The following is a 23,164-nucleotide window of genomic DNA, read 5'->3' on the forward strand; positions in this document are numbered from 1 at the left end:
AAGGTGTCAAGAAGATGGTACCTTGCTATTGGCTTACAAGGGCCAAGATAGAGGCGAGGATAATCATTGGTACCTTGACAGTGGAGCAAGTAACCATATGTGTGGGAAAAGAAGCATGTTTGTGGAGCTTGATGAATCAGTAAAGGGAAACGTGGCTTTTGGAGATGAATCAAAGGTGGCAGTGAAAGGAAAAGGTAATGTCCTCATCCGACTAAAGAAGGGAGAACATCAATTTATTTCCAACGTATATTATGTGCCATGCATGAAGAGCAACATCTTGAGCTTAGGACAACTCTTTGAGAAAGGTTATGATATTCAACTTAAGAATAATAACCTTTCTATAAGAGATAATACAAGTAGGTTCATTATAAAGGTGCCAATGACAAGAAATAGAATGTTCGTGCTCAACATTCAAAGTGATGGCCCACAATGTCTTAAGATGTGCTACAAAGACCAATCATGGCTTTGGCATCTTCGATTTGGCCATCGTAATTTTAAAGGATTAGAGTTGCTCTCCAAGAAAGCAATGGTGAGAGGACTGCCTCATATTACTCACCCCAACCAAGTTTGTGAAGGATGTCTACTTGAAAAACAATTTCGATTGAGTTTCCCAAACGAGTCGAACTCAAGAGCTCAAAAGCCATTAGAACTCATACACACAGATGTGTGCGGACCAATCAAACCAAGATCACTCGGTAAGAGTAATTATTTCCTTCTCTTCATTGATGATTTTTCAAGAAAAACATGGGTATATTTCTTAAAAGAAAAATCAGAAGTGTTTGAGAACTTCAAGAAGTTTAAAGCCCATGTTGAGAAGGAAAGTGGCCTTCTGATCAAAGCCTTGAGATCTAATCATGGAGGAGAGTTCACATCAAAAGAGTTTCAGAAGTATTGTGAAGACAATGGAATCAGACGACAGTTGACAGTGCCAAGATCCCCTCAACAAAATGGAGTGGCTGAAAGGAAGAATAGAACTATCCTGGAGATGGCAAGGAGCATGCTTAAAAGCAAGAAACTTCCAAAGGAGTTTTGGGCTGAAGTTGTTGCATGTGCAGTCTATCTAATCAACCGCTCTCCAACAAGAAGCGTTAGTGGAAAAACACCACAAGAAGCATGGAGCGGAAGAAAACCAGGTATTTCTCATCTTAGAGTCTTTGGAAGCATAGCCCATGTGCATGTGTTAGATGAGAAACGAAGTAAGCTTGATGACAAAAGTGAAAAATACATCTTCATTGGTTATGACGCCAACTCCAAAGGGTACAAACTCTACAATCCTGATTCAAGGAAAACAATCATCAGCCGAAATGTAGTGTTTGACGAAGAAGGAGAATGGGATTGGTCGACAAACTGTGAAGATCATACCTTCTTCCCGTGCATTGAAGAAGATGATGTGGAACAACAACAACAACCGCAAGAGGCACCTACTACTCCACCTACTTCACCAAATACAACCATTCAAGATGATGAAAGCTCAAGTGAAAGAATGCCACGTTTCCGAAGTCTCCAAGAAATTTATGAGGTAACTGAAAATCTAGACAATGTTACCTTATTCTGTCTATTTACAGACTGTGAGCCCATGAACTTCCAAGAAGCAATTGAAAAGAAGAGTTGGAGAAAAGCAATGGACGAAGAGATCGAGGCAATAAAGAAGAATGATACTTGGGAGCTAGCCTCACTTCCAAAAGGGCACAAAGTAATTGGTGTAAAGTGGGTCTACAAAGCAAAGAAAGATTCCAAAGGAGAAGTTCAGAGATACAAAGCAAGATTGGTGGCGAAGGGCTACAGTCAAAGGGTAGGCATCGACTATGACGAGGTATTTGCTCCAGTTGCTCGACTAGAAATTGTAAGACTTATTATATCATTAGCAGCTCAAAATAATTGGAAGATACATCAAATGGATGTCAAATCCGCCTTCTTAAATGGAGTTCTTGAAGAAGAAGTCTACATTGAGCAGCCACAAGGATATGAAGTCAAAGGTGAAGAAGATAAAGTCTTGAAATTAAAGAAGGCTCTTTATGGGTTGAAACAAGCCCCGAGAGCTTGGAATGTTCGGATTGACAAGTACTTCAAAGCAGCAAATTTCATCAAGTGTCCATATGAGCATGCACTCTATATCAAAGCTCAAGGTAAAGATATTTTGATTGTATGCTTGTATGTCGATGACTTGATTTTTACAGGGAACAATCCAAGCATGTTTGAGGAATTCAAGAAGGATATGACAATGGAATTTGAAATGACCGACATGGGGCTTATGACATATTATCTCGGAATTGAAGTAAAACAAGGAAACAAAGGAATTTTTATTACTCAAGAAAGTTATGCCAAAGACCTCCTAAAGAAGTTCAAGATGGATGATGCTAATCCAGTTGGTACTCCTATGGAATGCGGCATAAAGTTGAGTAAGGATGAAGAGGGAGAAAAAGTGGATCCAACCCTCTATAAAAGTCTTGTTGGAAGTTTGTGCTATTTAACTTGTACAAGACCAGACATTCTCTATACCGTTGGAGTCGTGAGTCGGTACATGGAAGCTCCAACAACTACTCACTTCAAGTCTGCGAAGAGGATTCTTCGATATATCCAAGGTACGACAAGCTATGGCCTATATTACTCCATTTCTAACGATTACAAACTTGTTGGATATAGTGATAGCGATTGGAGTGGAGATATGGATGACCGAAAGAGCACAAGTGGATTTGTGTTCTACATGGGAGACACAGCCTTTACTTGGATGTCCAAGAAGCAGCCTATTGTCACTTTGTCTACATGTGAAGCAGAGTATGTAGCTGCAACTTCATGTGTTTGCCATGCTGTCTGGCTACGCAACCTATTGAAGGAGTTAAGCTTGCCACAAGTGGAGCCAACAAAGATTTTCGTAGACAACAAGTCGGCAATAGCATTAGCAAAAAACCCAGTCTTCCATGATCGAAGTAAGCACATCCACCCGTTACCATTACGTTAGAGAATGCATCAGCAACAAGGATGTGCAAATGGAATATGTGAAGACACATGATCAGGTAGCAGATATCTTCACCAAACCGCTGAAGAAAGAAGTCTTCATGAAGTTGAGAAGTTTGCTTGGAGTACAAAATCAAGTTTAAGAGAGGGTGTTGGAATATAAATTGATTTTGTATGTTGGGCCTAAAAGATAAAAGCCCAATATTAGTAAAAGCCCAAATAACATTCTAGAAAATCCTATCTAGAAGGATTCTAGAATGTTCCACAAAAATATCTAGAGATGCTTATCCATAAGATGTCTCTAGATAAGTTTAGAATTATAGGAATGTTTTAGAAAGTTCTAGAGAATAAATTATAACCCTTAGATGAATGTTGTGGTGGCAAGATCCTAACCATTGGTTAAGGAGGTGCCATTAGTATAAATAGGGGATGATTGTATCATTTAAAAATAAGCCAAAAAAAGTTTAGAAGCACTCAATACAAGTCTTTCCTCTTCTCTCAAAATCTTCCAACCTCTCCCAATCTTAAACACTTCCTTCTAGCCTTTAAAGTTTTCTCCCAACATGATGAACATGCAGCAAAATCAAATAAGATCTATGATTCTAAACAATGATTGGTGTTCAAGGCACCATTGTCCAGAAACAAAATGTTCAAGGTAAATTTAAATGCTACAACAATTCAATGTTTGGCTGCCACTAATGTTGAGGAAGAGAGTTGGCTATGGCAATATAGATTTGGCCACCTAAATTTTAAAAGTTTGAATCAATGGAGTACCAAGCAAATGGTGTGTGGTATGCCACCAATTTACTCTCCTTTGAAGACTTGTGAGGGATGTGTGATAGGGAAACAACCAAGGAAGAATTCTAAAACCATTATCCAACACAAATCGCAGCAACCACTTGGAGTGGTCTACTCTGATGTATGTCGATCATTGTATACACCATTATTCAGTGGCAATAGATATTTTGTCACCTTTGTGGACGAGTTCACCGGGAAGATTTGGCTATATATGATAGGAGAAGGAAAAAAGTGAGGTGTTCAATCTCTTTGTTAAATTTTTTTCACTGGCTGAAAAGACAGGCTAAGTGGAAACTAAAGATACTTAGAACAGATAGAACATGAAGTAACTGCACCCTACACACCACAGCATAATGGTACCTAGGATTAAAGGAATTGGCTCTTGAGTTGTTGTCAATGCATGGAGTTAATTTTTATGGTATAGTCTTTATTCATAAATCATTATGTTTTATTTTTTTGTTCTATATATGCATCCCAACGATGCTTTGTTTCAGAAACGTAAATGACTATCTGTAAATAAGCTCTCTTTCTCGGTTGTCTTGAATAAAGCAACCTGAAATTCATCCTTACCAATTTCTCCATAACTAATTTCTGCACTATTTATATTCTTTTATTTCAAACGTCTTTCAATTTGACTTATATTAAACAATGTGATATTCATTCATATTGTATGAATATTAAATCTCTCACTCTCTTGTTAATCATTTAAATTAACAAGTGAAATTTAAATAATTTATGAATAGATTCGCTCTTTTAGATGTAATATATCTTACCAAATGTCTTTTGCTAAGGAAAATTTAGACAAAACAAATGTTTTGAGAATATCTACTAATCAATGGGATATTCTCAGCCAAAATGGAGCTGCAAATCCAAAATTACTTTGTAATTGCAAATGAAAACAGGGAAGAAAAAGTTGAAAGAAAAAAGGAAAGTGATGAAAAGAGGAGGATGTGTTTTGTGTGTACCTGGAGATATGTGTTTTCTGCAATCTTCCACGGACTTTCAAAGACACAGATAATGTTCTCTGCAATAAGTGTTAAAATGAATGACACCCCTTATTCCTAACTTGTATCTCTTAGCTTCTTTTAAGTGTAAAACCTTTGAACACTCTAGAATCTCATACTAATCCATTTCAACACGCATTCCTCCTAACAAACAAAAGCATCTCTTCCTTTCTTTACAACATTTCCTGAGTATCGTTTTCCTGTTGTTGGCCCACATGTTTATTTGGACTTCATCTTCTTATAAAATTTATGTTATTATTATTAAGATCCAATAACTGAATTATATTTACATAAAACTTTCACTTTAATGTTTGAGAACAAAAAATAAATAAAACTTATTCGGCAGATCATATTGTAAAAAGTAACTTTCCCCCACTTTGTTCTCATAGACATTGTCAAACGAACTTTGGTATTGTTTCTTCATTACACTATAAAAATATTTTTACATCGATTAAAAATGACTTCTTATATCTGTATGCAGAGATATGAAAACAAGAGATATAGAAGAAATTCAATTTTTATATCAGATCCAAAACTGATATAAAATTTAAAAATCTTATACCGGTTCAGTAACAGGTATTAAAGGATTATTTTTATTGACAAAGTTGGAATTACCTTTTCTTTATTAAGTCACAATTAATTTTTAACTATTGTGAGTACAACATTTCTCAACTAGTTCCACCAATATATTTTGTTTCTTCGTATTAAAACCTTTTTATGAAACAAAACTAAATACCACTTATTAGTTATTAGATTAATTTTCTAGTTGAGGAAGATTTATACTAAAATGAGCATGACTATTAAAATTCTCATAGGCATAGTATGTTTCCGTATCTGTTTTTCTCTATCCAGAGTGAGATATTATATTTCGAATAGTTTCCCTAACATAAAAAGTCCTTAACAATTCAACACTTAACTTCAATCTCTTTGTTTTTTAGATTAAACCTTTGAACACTCTAGAATCTCACACTAATCTATTTCAACACGCATTGCTCCCAACTAAGAAAAGCATCTCTTTTCTTTTCTTTACAACTTTTGAATACTTTCTTCAGTATAATTTTTCTATTGTTGGCCCACATTTTTCTTTGGAATCTCATCTTCTAATAAAGTTTATTCTAGGTCTTTGACAAACCCATTGACCAAAATCTAATGGATCTGAATTCAAATTTGAACTTTGAAGTGTCATCATTGTAATTAATATGATATAACGCCTCTTGATTCAAATAATACCACACAAAACTTTTTCTTTTTATTTATTAATATAAAATAAAATTTGAATTCCTAATGAAGAAATATCTCATTATACTTTTAATTCTCATATTAACATTGATGCTAATTTTATCTTTTTTATTTTTTCACTATCAAAATTTCACTTAATTTTAAATACCTATGTGTACTATGTAAACTCGCTGGTTGGTCAAGATAGGATGACCGATTGGTCATAAGAATGACCTAATAGTCAATACAAACCAACATTACCAATAGCAGCATGTTGTTCAGTAAGAAATTATTTAAAAAAAATCCAACTTCTCTTATTGCTTCCTGCGTGAGAGGACAATTCCCATATTGATGTATCCATGTAGAAAGTTTGTTTCCCTTTTCCTTCTCAAATACATATTGGATGGCCCCAACTCAAAAATTTGATTAAGACTGATTTAAGTTTGAAATCAATTTGATAAAGAACTCAAATAAGATAATCTTAAATTTTATCAATGGTAATGATATGCATTTTCCATGTCCTAAAAGTTAAAATAAACAACAAAATCATAATAAAACAAATAGAAGAAATTTATACATACATGTATCCGAAGACCAAATGTATTAAGAAAAATAAAATAAACAAATGATGATGGTTTTATTTGAGAAAAGATGATAGGTTCGGGAAAGTATAAGCTAAGAACAAAGATGATAATGTTCCTGAAGTTGATGCTTAAGATCCTCCGAATGCAGAATCAAAGTAGCTTGAGTCTTTCAACATCATCCAACCAATCCTTATTGAAACCACAGTTACGCAGATCTTTTAACAATTCAACAAATTCAGAGTGGCTTGACCCCAACATATCAAACACACTATGGCTTTGGAGAAACTTCAAAAGCTCAGCCAGACAAGTGTAGGCAAAGCCCTTGTATCTCTCACTCATGGCATCGTCTGCTAAACGAAGAGAAGGATGCTTCACAAGGAAATTGCTTAACAGAGCCAAGTTCTCTGACCCCAAATGCTTCTTAGAGACAAGTTGCTCAAGCTCCCTTCTTACACTATAACCAGAACTTGAATCTTGAGTGATCTCAGCAAGTTTCTCTGAAAAGGAAATCTCATTCAAAAGATAAACAATAAAAACACATTCAAGTGATCAAATTCATATGTCATCTTTCTTAGAACAATTAATATGCGGATAAAACAAAATACAAGATATCTTCTTGTAACCTGGAGAAGCTTTTTGAATGTCTTCAACACCAACATCTTCAAGTTCTATATTCACAACTGAAAACGGTACAGATATTTGAGCTTCACCATGTTCCTACATAGATTCAATCAATCCGTCATAACATCAGCTTCAATCTCTTTATATTTTATGAATAGAAAACAAGCAACACTAGTTTTTAGCATGGGAAGTTATATATATAATATTTCACTACATTCAAAAGTAACTGATAAGTGAAGTAATGAACTAACTGATTCTGAATCAGTTGACAACGCTATCGTCTTCTCATATGGTGATGTATTTCCGTCTTCACAAGTTTTCTTTGTTTCCTGCATAAAATAAACGAGTTATTAAATTGAGTATTTGATTGAATGTGATTTGCAGTTAGATATGTTAACGGAAATAGATTGATTTGTGTTGACCTGCGATGAAGGGAAGTCAGTTCCTGAAAATACCTCAGCTTTAGCATCAATTGAAAAGTCTTCTTTTGCTTTTGTCATTTCATTCTGACTCCTAATCTCTGTGGGTTTAGAGTCTTCGTGGAGATCATCTGCGATCTCTGTTAATATATTCTTTATAGGTTGATCTGTCGCTTCTGATCATATAATAAATATTAAACACCTCTCACAACGTAATTCACAAGATTAAAAGTGTGTGCTTTTAATTATAAATAATATTTTTAAAAGTGTAAGAGTATTTGTTTATAAATGATATTTTGATAATTAATACAAGCTAGCTTCAATTGCTTATTTTCTTCCGTTAATTTTTTTCCTCTTCACTTTGTATTTTTTTCTCTCTGTTACCATAAATGAAACAAAACATCTATGCTAGAGAATAGTTTTACTTTATCGCATTATGAATGTCTTAAATAATCTGTTTCCAGAAAATAAATAAATTAGAATGCAAAAGAAAAAATATGCGTCTGAAGAAAATATAAATAAATAAATACAAAATAACTTTAAATAAAAATTAATGATTTAAAAATAATATTAATTACATAAATATAATATGTTTCGAAAATTAGGGCGGTCAAAATTGCACACAGTTCAATTTGACTGACTATGAGTTGACCAATTGGTTAAAAAAATTATATACAATCACTAGTAAAAAAAGAGGATTTAAAATCGCACAATATGCTTCGGTTTAGGAGCAACCGAAGCATATCAGAACGCGGTGGCAATTTTGTAATTTAGTCGAACTTTTCTGTCTCGGTTCAAGGAGAACCGAGGCATATACATCATATGATCTCGGTTAAATATTCAATCGATGTATAATATCCTGCAAAATTCCTACTGATTTAACTTTTGTCCTGACAACTTTTTTAATCTTGATCTACTGCCTCGGTTTATTAGGGACCCGAGACATATACACATGATATGACCTCGGTTAATATTCTAACCGAGGCCTAACACCCTAAAAAAACGTTTTGGATTCCATTGGACTTCTCATTTCTTCACGCAGCCCATGGGATTCCATAACCAGAATACCTCTCGCACATCCAACCCTAAAAATACTTTTCTCTCTTTCTCCTCATCCCGCACAAGCTAGGGAGAATTCCTCTCCTTCTTCCATTTCTCTTCACCGTAGACGACCACGTTGGAGCAAGGATGATCTACAGCGACGGTATGGAGATGGCGCGATAGGCGGCGTTCGTGGTGGCTCACAGTGGCGCTCGTGGCGGTGCGATTGGCATTCTTCTTCTTCCCTCTTCTCTTTCTGGTTCTATTCTGGTTGCAGGGAAGAGGATGCGAAATCGACGGAGTAGGCGTCTTAGTGGCGGAGGCGACAAGAGCACGGCGAAAGTGTGCCGGAGAGCGGCGGGACACGGGGATTGAGAAAGTTAGGGTTTTTAGTGTGGGGAATTTTTTTTTTGGGATCCGGTGAGGGTTGTCGATGGTTGCGCCAGTGGAGTAGGCTGTGTGGGTTGTGTGGGCTGGATTGGCAGAGGCACATGGTGGTTGTGAAGCGTTGAAGAAGAAGATCCTGGATTGGCAGAGGCGCATGGTTATTCTTACAAAAGCTTTATTGTTTTTTTTTCTGTGCTATTTTTTTCTGTTATTTTTTAACTTTTTTTTCCTTTAACTCTATGGCCAAAGGAGATCCTGGTCTATTGTTGTCAACAGAGGAGAGTTCAAAAATTCAGCTTGGGAATTGTTTGAATCCTATGCAAAGGAGGAATCCACTGTTATCGATGTTGTGTTGCCAACAGGGGAGAGTCCAAAAATTCAGCTTGAGAATTGTTTGAATCCTATGCAAAGGGGCAATCCACTGTTATCGATGTTGACAAATTGCCATGGACAACATTTTGCACCTGCTGCTGGTTTTTGCTTTCTGGAGAACACACATACATGTTTTTGCTTTCTGGAGAACACAAATACATCTTGTTGATGGATGACATGGACTGTGAAAGGGATTGAATCACGCTGGACCATCCAAATGCATATTGAAAAAAAAAAAGTTATTGCCTCGGTTATTCAAGAACCGAGGCATAATTTATCTCATTTTAACCCGGTTCAGAACCGAGGCATAAAGCCAACCTCTTTCTACCTCGTCTGTATATGTCTCGGTTTTAGAACCGATGCCTATAAGCAAATTTAACCGAAGTCATTTCCCCTTAATGTACTAGTGAATAATAATACTAAGAGTTGTAAATGATAATTTAAATATCATATCAATATGCATACTAAATCCAAACACTAAATGATAGTTCTAAGTAGTATTTAAATAACATTTGTGTAATTTTAAAAGTGGATCCAACGTATTTATTTTAAAACTCAATTTCAATTTGAAAATTATAATCCAAAACCGAAAACATGTGTTAGGTTATTGTTTTACTACGATGGTAGTTTTAAAACTTTTTATCACAGCTTGGTGAACCCAAGACATGTTGAGTAAAGAAAATAAGTAGAAAAAAGAGAGTCAGAACCTGTAGAATTAGTATTTTGAGAATTGGTAAACACTGAGTTAGATGTTCCCTGAAAATCTCCATCATTAACATCTTTAGATATAGGAGGCTCCGTGTTAAGATTTGGAGAAGGTATGGCCATTTCTTCTTCATCATTTTCCTGCATATAGATTTATTGAAACCTTAATCTTTTAGGTTATTAGTGTCTATAAATTCAATTTAGTAATAATTCATTAATAGTATATGATGTTAGAGGAATATGAAGAGTAAATAAAGTATTAAAATCTCAGTAACTATTTGAGTATTGTTTATTAATTTTTATTAAATATTTTAATTTAATTTATTCCCAAAATTCTTATATTTTTATTTTTGTTTAAATGAGTGACATGACTATTATTTTATGTCATTATTTTGCTCATTTGTTTTTCGTTGTTAATATAAACAATATACGCGACGTGTATATTATACCCTAATTGAAAAATAGCACTGGTATTAATGATTTTTATTTATTATTAGTTGAGTGAGCAGAAATAGTATCATTCACGTTATCTATAATCACATTATTTCAAGTAGTGCAGGATACCAACTACCAAGACTATCAACACGTTCAATTATTTTCTTAATGAAATGGCATACCCGTAAGTTGCAGACACGATCATATTGCTTACAATCATATTTGGGAAGCACAATTTCAACAAGGTGTCCTTTCTTTTGCAGTGCAGGTCTACACAAATCATACATATGACTTACCAACACATGACAGTATATGACAATAGTTCACTTATAAAGCAAATTAACTACATAATATAAAATTAAATAAATAGCAAGTCAGTAGTTTACAGTGAATAAGCAATACACACCATATCAACATCAATGGTCGCTACACTATTCCAGCTAACACTATTCCAGTAACAAAAATGCTTGTTTGCACGGACTGAACAACAAATCCATACATGTTATTCTAATTCTATCAAAAACTAAATTCATTATGTTACACACCAGTTTCAATAGTGTTAACGCACATGCTAATCATAAAATCCAAACTGTTACACACCAGTTACAGTGCCACAAAAACAAAAAATGCTTCAGAATCATGAAACAAATGCTACAATATCAATTAAGAATCAAGTCTCTCAAACAACAAGTGGATCACAAAATTAAAGCATTGATACATCGATTACTATTTTAATTTCAACTGAAGAAGGGATCTTCACTCAATGAAGGAAAGACTAAAAATACGTACTGCTTGAGTATCAAAATAGAGCACGCTCGTTTTGAAGGCCAAACTGCAAGTGGCCAAAGACCTAGCCGACGCGGAGATTCCGACGATGCTGAGAACAAGGCCGCGACAGCGGCGCATCCCACGGCAGAGAGGCTGGACGAAGTCGAGCCAGCCGGAGGCGGAGAGCGCGTGGCGGGAGGAGGTGCGTGCGGCGGAGGAGGCCGAGGAAGAGCCCCATGACGGTGTCTGCGATCTCCTCGGTGCGCGAGGTGTCGACGTGGACGAGGTGAAGGCCGAGGTCAGCGGCAAGGGCGGAGTCGACGGCGCGGTCGGCAGAGTCGACGGTGCGGTCGGCGGAGCCGGACGATGAGGTGGTAGGAACGGAGGCGGCTCTGGGTGGCGCGGGAGGTAGGCGAGGGAGTGCGGGAGAGTTTTAAGGAAGACAAAATTTGGGAGAATGGGAGAGAAAAATCTCAAATTCTAATTTCATAAGTCGAACCTTACACCGACGGCCACATTTTTTCGGTAAAATCACTATACCAATACCGAAGGTTAAAGTCCTTCGGTAAAATCAACTTTATCGAAGGCCAAAAGGCCGTCGGAAATATACCTTCGGTAATTAATCATTTTCTTGTAGTGTTTCTGCACTTGTAATTGTGAATTGAGATTTTGATTTTGAAAATTGCAATTGGGGCTTCTGATTTTACACATGATTTTGCACAAACCATAACCATTTTCTTTTACCTAATAACTTCATTTTTTTAACATTTCCATGTACCTTGCCACATGTCGCAACCGGAATCGCGACGAGACGACGATCCAAAAAAAAGGGTTTTAGAAAAAGGGATTTGGAGTCGCCACCATATTTTATTCTAGAAAACTACGAAAAAACCATAAAATGATAAGACACTGTCCACGAAAACTAGATTCTAGGTTCGGGAGTCAGTTACGCGTAGGGAAGGTATCAACACCCTACAACGCCTGTCCGAAGGCAATACCTTTAATTAGATGCACGAAAATGATGTGGTTTACAAAATGTTTAACTATCCCCTAAAATAAAACTCTAAAGAAATAAAATATATTTTTTAGATTTTTGGGGCCCGATAAGGATTGACCTTGCTCCTACGTATTCTCATTCAAAATGAGAAATCAGGGTTACGTAAGAAACTGTGTGAGAAGTTTGTTTAGAAATTGTTTGAAAATTTGTTTTGAAATGATTTTTGGATTTTTGGGAAGTGAACCTGACAAGGACTAGCCTTACTCCTACGTATCTCCACTCTTCATGGAGAATCAAGGATCACGTAGTTCTGGCTAAAAGATTGTTTGTTTGCTTGAAAGTGTTGAGGTTTTTAGCTTTTGAAGATTATATATATATTTTTTATATTTTCGAGAAAAAGAAGGTAATGAGTACTAGGCCGACGCGGACGGTCACATGAGTACTCATACCTTTAGAATGATATTTAAATATTTTTAATTATTTTTTAAAAGAGAAATAACGATATTAAGCACTAGGACGATGCGAACGATCACACGAGTACTCATACCATTATCTACTTATTTAGGAAGACTTGAGAGTATTGAGTGCTAGGCTGATGCGGACGATCGCACGAGCACTCATACCATTATTTAATTTTTTAGATTGAAGATATTAAGTACTAGGCTGATGCGAACGATTACACAAGTACTCATACCTTTAGAAACATATTTTGTTATTTTTATTAAAAGAAAGAGAAAAAGTTTTTAGCACAAGAACGACGCGAGCGGTTACACGTGTGCTTAACCTTTAAAACATACTTTTGTTATGTTTTTTTATAAGAAAGATAAAAGGTTTCTAGCACAAGGACGACGCGAGCAGTCACACATGTGCTTAACCTTTAAAACGTATTTTTGTAATTTTTATTTAAGAAAGAGAAAAGGTTTCTAGCACAAGGACGACGCGAGCGGCCACACGTGTGTTTAACCTTTAAAACGATATTTAAATATTTTTTGATTATTATTTTTTTTAAAAGAGAAAGAACGATATCACTAGGACGATGCGAACGATCACACGAGTACTCATACCGTTATTGACTTATTTAGGAAACCTAAGGATATTGAGTGCTAGGCTCATGCGGTTGATCGCACGAGCACTTACCAGTATTTAAATTTTTTTTAATATTGACGGTATTAAGTACTACACATATGCAGAGGATCGCATGAGTACTCGTACCATTATTTAATTTTTAGATCAAGAGTATTAAGTACTAATGTGGACGATCGCACAAGTACTCATACCATTATTTAATTTTTAAATATTTTATTTGATTTTTTTTTATTATTATTTTTTTTATTTTTGCAATTTTATACTATTAAAATAATATTTCCATAACCGTTTAAAATAGAATAAAATTTGCGAAAACAGTAACTATACAATAAGTTTTAATGTAAAATAAAAAGTTATATTTATCTAAGTATTTAAAATAAAACAATAACGTAATAATAATATTCACATAAAGAAAAAATAAAATAGAAAATAAATTAAAACTATATTCAATTTAAAAGATATTAAGAGTTTAGAAAAATCATTAAACTATTTTTTATATTTTTATAATTTATCCCTTTTTTATACTTTTTTCATTTTTTTTCTTTTGTTCGATGAACTTTTATTGAATATTTTTCATTAGAAAAGTTAATGTATATTGAAGTGTCGCAACTAAAATTAAACATACAAACCCACTGAATAAAAATGAACACAAAACGCAAGCAGTAAAAGAAACCTAATAATCAAGCAAATACCAAAACAAAAGCATGAAAATAAATCAAGCACAAAAACAAACCAATAAGAATAGGGGTGCAGGAATATAAACTAGGGGTCCAGGGAGAAAAAATGAGGCTCTTTTGTTTTGGGCCAAAACCCTCTTCTCCAACTTTGTATCTGTCACGGGTGTAAGGATGAAATTTGGGGTGCGATTCGGTATTTGCTTGTCAGGCCCAAAGCCTCTTTTCGTTCCCACATCAGAAACCACTAGGGTCTCTTTCCCATCCAGAAGCAGAGGAAGCTTGGGGCCCCTTCTTCATCATCTGCGGTAGCCATCTGCCCTCGCCAAAAACAGCCTGCCGCGCGTCCTCGTGGCCAGCCGGGAAAGTTGCCGGCGACGTCGCCCGTGCTGAAAGCACCGCCACCCATCGCGGCGTTCTTCCCTGTGTGCGCGTGCCGTAAACTCCGACACCGCGAAGCATGGACGGCGACACCGCTGCTCGCACCTCCGCCACTCTCCGCTGCCAGGGTCATCGCCGGTCACGCGCCAGGTTCTCCTTCCCTGCTCCTCCTCACGCGGGATAGAGAAGTACTCTCGCCTCTCCGCGCCGTGCCTCTTCCGAATCCGCCGTCGAGAGCCATCCCCACCTCGCATCCTCGCTGCCACGACGCCATCGAAGACGGTCGTCGCGAGTTGTGGCGCGAAGCGCCACCAGCACCACTACTCACCGTCGGATGGGTTGTCAGACGTGACGGCGAGTCCTCTCCTTCCCTTCTTCTCTTTGTGCGTAAGGCTGTTTGAATGATACCGGCCCCCGCTTGAGCGAATCTGATCATTGCAAGCTGCAAATCGCAAGCCAGAGCGTTTTCGCTGCCTCCACGACGTCGTTCCTGCATTCTCCATCGAAGCCGCAAAAGTCCATTTCCACCACTGCTATTGAAAATAAACCTGTTGTTGCTGCTCTTCCGTGGTTGTAGTCTTTATCTGATAAAGATGATGATGATGACGTTCGTGGGTACAACTTTGTTTGTTGTTGGCCTGTTTACCCCCCTTACAGGCCTTAACAGAGGATAGAGGGTTCGGCTAGTGAAAGGTGGAAAGTGGAAGCAAACCATTTGATATTTGGGGTTCCATGCCAGAGTGGATGAGAGACTCTTGGAGCTCCTATGCTATTGCTCGGCGTCTCGAGTGGCTGCTGCAACTGGAGGTGAAGTTGGTGCTGGTAGTGAAGGTCTCCAGGAAAAAATGCGCCTCAGCTCCTGATGATGCCCCTATGAAGCAAGTTTTTTTCTTTCTCATGATCCTCTCGAAAAAAATTTCCCCCGATCTGTGTTTTTTTGTGTGTTCCTCCACTGACCATTCCCTTTGTACTTTTTGTGCAGAAATCCCTGTACCCATTCCGTATGTCCCGAATGCCACCACCCCCGCTCGTAGTCCTTACCTACAGAAAAAACGGTTTTCTGCCCCTTCCCCCTCCAACACACGTACACACTGCATCACCAAACAAAAGCACTTTTTTTCTTTTTAGTTATATTAATTATATTAAAACAAAATAAAATATGAAGAGATAAAACTAAGAAACAAAAATTTAAAAATATAAAGTGAACAAATAAAATAAAATAATATATATATATATATATATATAAAAGATATAATAAATCAAAATAATAATAAAAAAAAGGAAATAAAAAAATAAAAATAAAAACGAAAATAAATAAAAAAGTAAATAGTAAAACATAGGAGAAAATACAACGGTAAAGCCAAAAAATTTAATTTGGACGAAATTTGGTATTGACACCATACCATCAATACTGTACACATAATTCAATTTTCATCACGGAGACAATTGTACTGTTATGTTTTTAACGTCCCAAGTGAAAAAGACCATTTTAAACCATTTTTAATAAAATATGAGGTGTTATTGAACTTTTTTAAAAGGTAAAACACAATTAATTTTAACGCAATTAATTTTATTATTATTTCTTTATTCAATTTCAAACCCATCAAAGCCCTAAATAATACTTTTCATCCTAGTTTTACATATTTCTTATTTTCTCTCCTATTTACTTTTTTTTTATATTTAAGATTCTAATTTTGTCTTATATGACAAGAGAAAATGTTTTATGGAATTTGGGAAATTATGTGAGAATGAAGATACAAATAATATCTAAAAAAAAAATTAGGAAAACAAAGCATTTTAAATAGAATATTCCTATCCTTTGTTTGAACTACCCTATTTAATGTATTTATTGTGAAAAGACATATAGTATATAAAACTCCGAATTAATATTTTAGGGGAAAACTTATTAGACTATGACAAGTATTATATGTACTGTTTACCGATCAAAACTAGAATTTCACGTATATGATATATATTGACATTGATTCAAACAGATTTTAAATTTCAAATTTGTTGACCTTCTATCGCCTTAGAGTTTACATTTTTGCATATTAGGGTTTCAAAACTCTTTAAACTTAATTTATGCTCTTCTTATTATTTTAGTATATTCCATTTTGCTGTAGTTGTGTTCAATGATGTCCTCCTTAAAGATGGTTCAACAATGAATTTTCTAGTTGCATTGCATAAGTATATATTTTCTAACTCAAATTGATCCAATGATACTTAATTTCAGGCACTCACAATGTTTTAAGATTTTGTAATTGTGTTTATCATTCTCTTTATTGTTATTTGTTTTCTTTCAGGAAGCTAGAATCACATACTCACAATGCTGTAAGATTTTTCTAATTGCATTTATATTTTTTTTTTTTACTGAAGATGTATATTGAAAGTGTGTTTATATCTTCTTTTAACTTAAAAAGTAAATTTATCTTTGATTTCTTCCAGGAAAGTTAGAATCATAAGCTCTCACGATGCTCTAAGATTTTGTAATTGTGTTTATATCCTTTTTACTGTAATTGTATATTGTAATTATACTTATATATGTTTTTGCTGAAAATGTTTATTGTGCTTTGTTTTCTTCCAAAAAAGTTAAAATAACATTTCTCAATGTTATAAGATTTTGTATATTTTTTTATATTGAAAATGTATATTATAATTGTGTTGATATCTTTCATTTTTTTTAACTGAAAATGTATCTTGTACTCGTATTTTGAGTTTATATTTTTTTTAATGAAAATGTATATTTCCAAGGAATACTCATGCTCAGAATAGCTAGGTTGTTCTCATTTTTTCAGATGTTATCATTGGAGAATTTTAGATTTTATAGTTTCTTTAAAAAATTGTTGAGGTGTGTCTTTCTTGAAGAAGGAGATCACACTAAATGTATATTATGCGCTTTCCTCTTCGAGGAGGTAGAAAGCGATATATGTCTCTCCCATAGGATTCTAGTTGAGTATAATGTTTGTTGTGAGCAGTATCAGAGTTTTTACTTATAAGTCTTTGAGGAACAAGAGGATAGGTCTGATGCTGCATTGGAGGACGACTCGAATCGTCCTAGTTTGGTAAACAAGTTTGATATAGTGGAGCACAGGAGATGACATTTAGTTGTGGAGATTCACTAGTGCAGTAAAGGAAAATGACACCGGTTATTTTCGTCTATACGTAATGGTTCACGAACCAAGGTATATACAGGCAAGGAAAAAAGGACGATTCTGAACCGAGGCAGTATGTGGGTGTCTTTTGCCTCAGTTGGTTTCGAATCGAGGCGGTATATGTTTTTTTTTTTCAAAAAATGAGGACCTTTGCCTATTCAAAATCTTTTTTTTTTCTTTTTATATCTGGGATAACGGAGGCGGCGACGAAACGACCGAAGGGGGCGACAAACGGCCGAAGGTGGTGACAAATGGTCAAAGGCGGCGACAAATGGCCAAAGGCGGCGACGAACGACGAATAGTCGTTGGCGACCAACAGCTTCACCTATGAGAGAGAATGGTTGTGCAAGGAAGAAAAAGGAACAATAAGATAAAAAAATTTATGATGGCGACCAATGGTATAGGAAGTGGCGGTAGCCAATGGTAGAGGAAACGATGATGGCCAGTGGTAGAGGAAACGACAGCAACCAGTGATGAAGGCAACGACGACGGAGCAATAAGCTGTTCGCACGAGATGGGAAGCTGCATTTCCCGTTCTCTAGAGGAAGAAGAAGAAGAAAGAGTGAAAATGGGCTTATTGTTTTGCGCTTCTAGAATTTAACTTTCGAAGAGGCTATTATCTCGGTTATAAAAACAACCGATGCGTAAACCTTCCAGAAACAATTCCAAATAAAATTGTAAATGAAAAATTTGAAAATATCTACTAACTATAGGCCTTAATTCACGATTAAACCGAGACATAAAGGGCTTATGACGTCGGTTAAAATGGAACCGAGGCAGTAGAAGTTGAAAAAATGAATTTGAAACGTTCAAAATCAGTTTCTTGCAAGACATACTGCCTCGGTTGGACAGAGAACCGAGGTAGTAGGCATTTCAAAAAATCTGTTAGGGTTTTAGCCTCGGTTGGTAGAGAACTGAGAGAGTAGGCCTATTTCGAAAAAACTGTTAGAGTTTTTTGCCTCGGTTGTTCAGAGAACCAACGTAGTAGGCCTATTTCAAAAAAACTGTTAAGGTTTTTTTGCGTCGATTGATCAGAGAACCGAGGTAGTAGGCCTATTTCGAAGAAACTGTCAAGTGAAAAGTCTGATTTGCATTGGGTCAACATGGTTTTTTTACCTCGGTTGACTTAATGATTGAGATAAATATGATGTACTGATGTTTTGATGTTTATTCTATTAGCTCACTCTTGCTTGTTTGTGTTTGTGCGATGATCGTATAACTCTTATTATTATACGAGAGCATATGATCTTACAGATATTCATGTGGAGGAGTAAATCGACAAGATTTAAAGAGTTGTTTGGGAGATTTTTAGTTATTTTAAATGATTTTTTTCATCTTATGTCAAGTTTAGTTCATTACTTGGAAATTTTAGACTTTTTATGTTTTTATTTCATTGAAGTTTAATAAATTAAGATTTGTATTCCACCAATTTTCGAAATGTTATTCGATTTTAAATTTCCTCAATTAAGAACCGTTTATACCTTACTCATAACATCCTAAAATCAAGGTGTTACATAGACAAAATAAAATTATTACTAAATTATTCAAAGCAAAAGCTTCTAAAAGTTAATGCATTTTTTGAAACGTGAGAGGAATGACCAATGATAAATTTTTTAATATGATGAAAAATTTACCTTTTTCCTAGTATATGAAGTTCAAAGTATGGAATGATTTTCGTGAAAGAAATGATGAGTTTTTTTTCTTCATAATAGGTATTTGTTTTGGTTATGTGTGCGATGTAATTTTATCATAGACTTAATGTGGTGTCCCCATTTTTTCTTTTTTTCTTTTTAATAAAATCTTCATATAATGTCAATGATGCCTAAGATGAACTTATGAACTTATTTGGAATAGATAAGCATTACAAGAAAATCATTAAATAACAATCAATTTTAAATACAAAAATAATTAGTCGCTATATTGACTAATTTAGATATCATTTTATAGACTAAAAACTATTGGTATATGATAATGACCAATTTTACTTCATTATCCAACATCAAATTGATGGAATTTGTCAACTCTTCCTTTACTTTTAGTCTTGTTTAACTCAATTTATTGTTATTTGTAAGTGGTTACATTTTTAGTTGTAATTTGCCCTTTTGATGGCTAATCCCCATTCAAAGAAGCTGGGAGAAGCTACCCACCAAAGAACATTGCCAAAACCCAAGAAAAGAGAGAAGAGTAGCTGAAAAGATGAAGAACCAAGGCTGCTGCAGAGAGTCACGCCGGGCGCCTGGTGACCGAGGCGGCGCCGGGCGTGACGAGCCTGACCGAGAGCGCGCCTGGCGCCTGTCTGTCGGGCCGCCGGGCGCCACCTTTGCTGATGTGGCAGAAACAGCTTATTTAGTTCTGGAACGCGAAGGGGTTGGCATCTTTTGGTAGCCCAGACGCGATTTCTACACCTTGGAGCAGCTGGAGGCGATTTTGGAGCTGTGGAAACACTTCTCCTTCCACCTTGGGTCTTCTCCCTTCTTCCATTTCATCAATTTGTAAGATCAAGCTCTCCATGACAATAATCCGTGATTACATCAACCCCCAACAATAATGAAACTAGCTCTCCATTGTCATGGAGAGCTTGATCTTACAAATTGATGAAATGGAAGAAGGGAGAAGACCCAAGGTGGAAGGAGAAGTGTTTCCACAGCTCCAAAATCGCCTCCAGCTGCTCCAAGGTGTAGAAATCGCGTCTGGGCTACCAAAAGATGCCAACCCCTTCGCGTTCCAGAACTAAATAAGTTGTTTCTGCCACATCAGCAAAGGTGGCGCCCGGCGGCCCGACAGACAGGCGCCAGGCGCGCTCTCGGTCAGGCTCGTCACGCCCGGCGCCGCCTCGGTCACCAGGCGCCCGGCGTGACTCTCTGCAGCAGCCTTGGTTCTTCATCTTTTCAGCTACTCTTCTCTCTTTTCTTGGGTTTTGGCAATGTTCTTTGGTGGGTAGCTTCTCCCAGCTTCTTTGAATGGGGATTAGCCATCAAAAGGGCAAATTACAACTAAAAATGTAACCACTTACAAATAACAATAAATTGAGTTAAACAAGACTAAAAGTAAAGGAAGAGTTGACAAATTCCATCAATTTGATGTTGGATAATGAAGTAAAATTGGTCATTATCAACTCCCCCAAACTTAGAACCTTGCTTGTCCTCAAGCAAAAGGTAAACTAACCTAAAAACAAACATTCACATGCATTGGTTTCAAATTTGAGATATCCTTTAAGCTCATGAAGTGAAAATCCTGCGTTAGCATCTAATAGAAAGAACATAATGGATATATACAGCTGTCATCAATCAAGCACAACAGAGGTGTTCACCTATCAACAATTATGGTCACAATGCAAAAGGTGCAAAAGAAATCAACAAACATGACAGAGTGTTTCACTTGATGTATGGAATCAATCCTCACCTGGAAAGTGTTTCACTCTAATGCACTGGTGTATAAGGATGTATAAAGCTCACTCTGCAGTCATAATATCACACAATTTAACTTTGCCTTTCGTTTCAATCAAATCAAACACATCACAAGCAAGTTGATAACACAAGGACTTTGTTTGGCTTGTATTGTGGTTGGGCTAAGAAAGAATCATGGTTTTTCTGGAATTCAAAGGATCTTGAGCTGAAAGATTAAGTAATTCACTTCATGCATATAAACTTCTCTTTTTGCTCCTCATGTACTGTTACCAATTTCAAACTTATACCCAACTGTTTTTCATTAAGCTCTTTTCTTATTCTCTTTTTCTTACTTTTCCATCTTTGTCTTTTTCTCAATACACCATATTTTCCCCCCAAACTTGGACTATTCTCCTGTAATGCAGATGCATGTTCTATTCAGCTCAAGGTAGAAAAGTTCAGGGAATTTTCAATAAGCTTAAGGTACAAAGAGGAAAGATCTTTTTACATTTGTGGTTGAATGGCTAATGTATATGTAAGGTGAGAAAAGAATGCCTTGATCAAATTCAACAAGCAAATAGATAGTTCAAATCTTAGAAACTCAGGCAAAGTCAATTGTGATCTAGCATGATAGCAATCACACAGCAAAAAATTATGAGGCACTAAATCTCACCCTGTTAATTAAGATTCCATACTCTGCTAAACACAATGTCATGAATTTTGACTGCAATTGACTCCCCAAGCATTAGCATAACTCAGTGAACACATCAACAATCAATGCTCAATCAAATAAGCTATTTCCACACGTTCAATCACATACAGAAAGCATAACAACCAGATTTTCACACATCAACTCATACTGTCAAACCAAATGCATAAAGGATGTTTAAGTTCAAAAATTTAAAGAACCTAAAAGTAAAATAACGACAGAAAACAAAAGAAAAAAAAACGACTCCTGCTGTGATGGCCATCAGTCAGTCTGAGTCCTCGTCCTCGTCTACCGCGTCATCGTCATCATCCTCCTCCTCGTCGTCATCGTCATCCTCATCCATAGCAGCAGTGCCAGCCTGAGGTCTACCCCCCCCCCCCCCCCGCAGGAAAGGACTGGTCCCCAGGCCAAGCAACGAAGGCGCTGTATTGATCCGATGTCATGAAACCTGGATGGGATGCTGCATAAACATGCCTCATCATCTCTGCATGCGCCTGGCCAATCCGATTTACCGCCTCCAACTTTGCATTAATCAAGGCAAGGCTCAAGTCTGGCATCTGTGAAGGATCAGCTGGAGGTGATGGTGGTGGCGGAGGACGTCGGGGAATAGGTCGCTGTCTGGCATGTCTCCTCGGCGATCTCGGTGGTGGACTGGCAGCTCCATCATCTGCATCCAGACAAAATTGGGTATAATACCCCATATCAATAGGTCTCCTAGGATGCTCGAATGGTGGAATAGTGATGTCCACTCCTTCTTGTTTGCAGAGATGGGTGATAAGAGAGGGATGTCCAAGGGGAGCTTTTGTGGAATTCGCACAGTTGCGTATCTCATTTGCGATTAGCTTCCCCAAGTTCACAGAGCGTCCAGTGAGAATGGCATAAAGGATGACCGCTCTGTTGACCGTGACGTCAGAGACATGCGTGCATGGTGAAATGTTGGAATGCACGAGAGGCATCCATAGGCGGCTGAGAGAATGCAGGTGCACTCTCTTTATATGAAGAGGTTGCTGCTGCCTATTTCTTTGAAATGATCCTCCTGCAATACATAGGGTCTGTTCAATCTCTTCATGATCTAACTCAGTCGCCATCAGCTCGGCGTACCCGCATAGCTCATCATCATCTTCCCACTCTGTGTTTAGGAACTCATTAATAGCGTCAGCACTAAATGATATCCGCTGACCACGCACATAGCTCCAGAAAGGTTCTAAGTCCGGAGAGAAGGATTTAGCATTGGCATAAAACTCCTGGACAACTGCAATATTGGCGGGCTCTGGGTACGTGCATAAGGAGCTCCATTGCCTCTCCAAAATCTCATTGGAGAATTCTGGCACATCTTGAGGGAGGAGGGTTACTTTTCTCTCCATTAAGAGTTTCCTGTTCTGAACATTGGAGAAGTGCTTCTTATGTTCTGGGGTTAAGAAGATAGCAGAATATATCTTCTCCTTCCTTTTGTTTTCCCTAAGACCAGCAGT

General features: G+C 36.6%; 1 pseudogene across 1 annotated transcript in view; it reads right to left on the bottom strand.

Moving 5' to 3' along the window:
• Positions 1-6,568: 6,568 nt before the first annotated feature.
• Positions 6,569-23,164, bottom strand: part of LOC148190688 (uncharacterized) — an 81,668-nt pseudogene continuing 65,072 nt past the window's right edge. The window contains exons 4-8 of the transcript XR_015782921.1: positions 10,107-10,245; positions 7,603-7,775; positions 7,432-7,509; positions 7,183-7,276; positions 6,569-7,056 (exon numbers count right to left, since the gene is read on the bottom strand). The product of XR_015782921.1 is annotated as an uncharacterized LOC148190688 (transcript). The remainder of the gene's footprint in view (positions 7,057-7,182; positions 7,277-7,431; positions 7,510-7,602; positions 7,776-10,106; positions 10,246-23,164) is intronic.

Source organism: Vigna umbellata, chromosome 11 (genome assembly GCF_029865625.1).
Source record: "Vigna umbellata cultivar VRB3 chromosome 11, Vumbellata_1.0, whole genome shotgun sequence".
In the NCBI taxonomy this organism is placed as follows: domain Eukaryota; kingdom Viridiplantae; phylum Streptophyta; class Magnoliopsida; order Fabales; family Fabaceae; genus Vigna; species Vigna umbellata.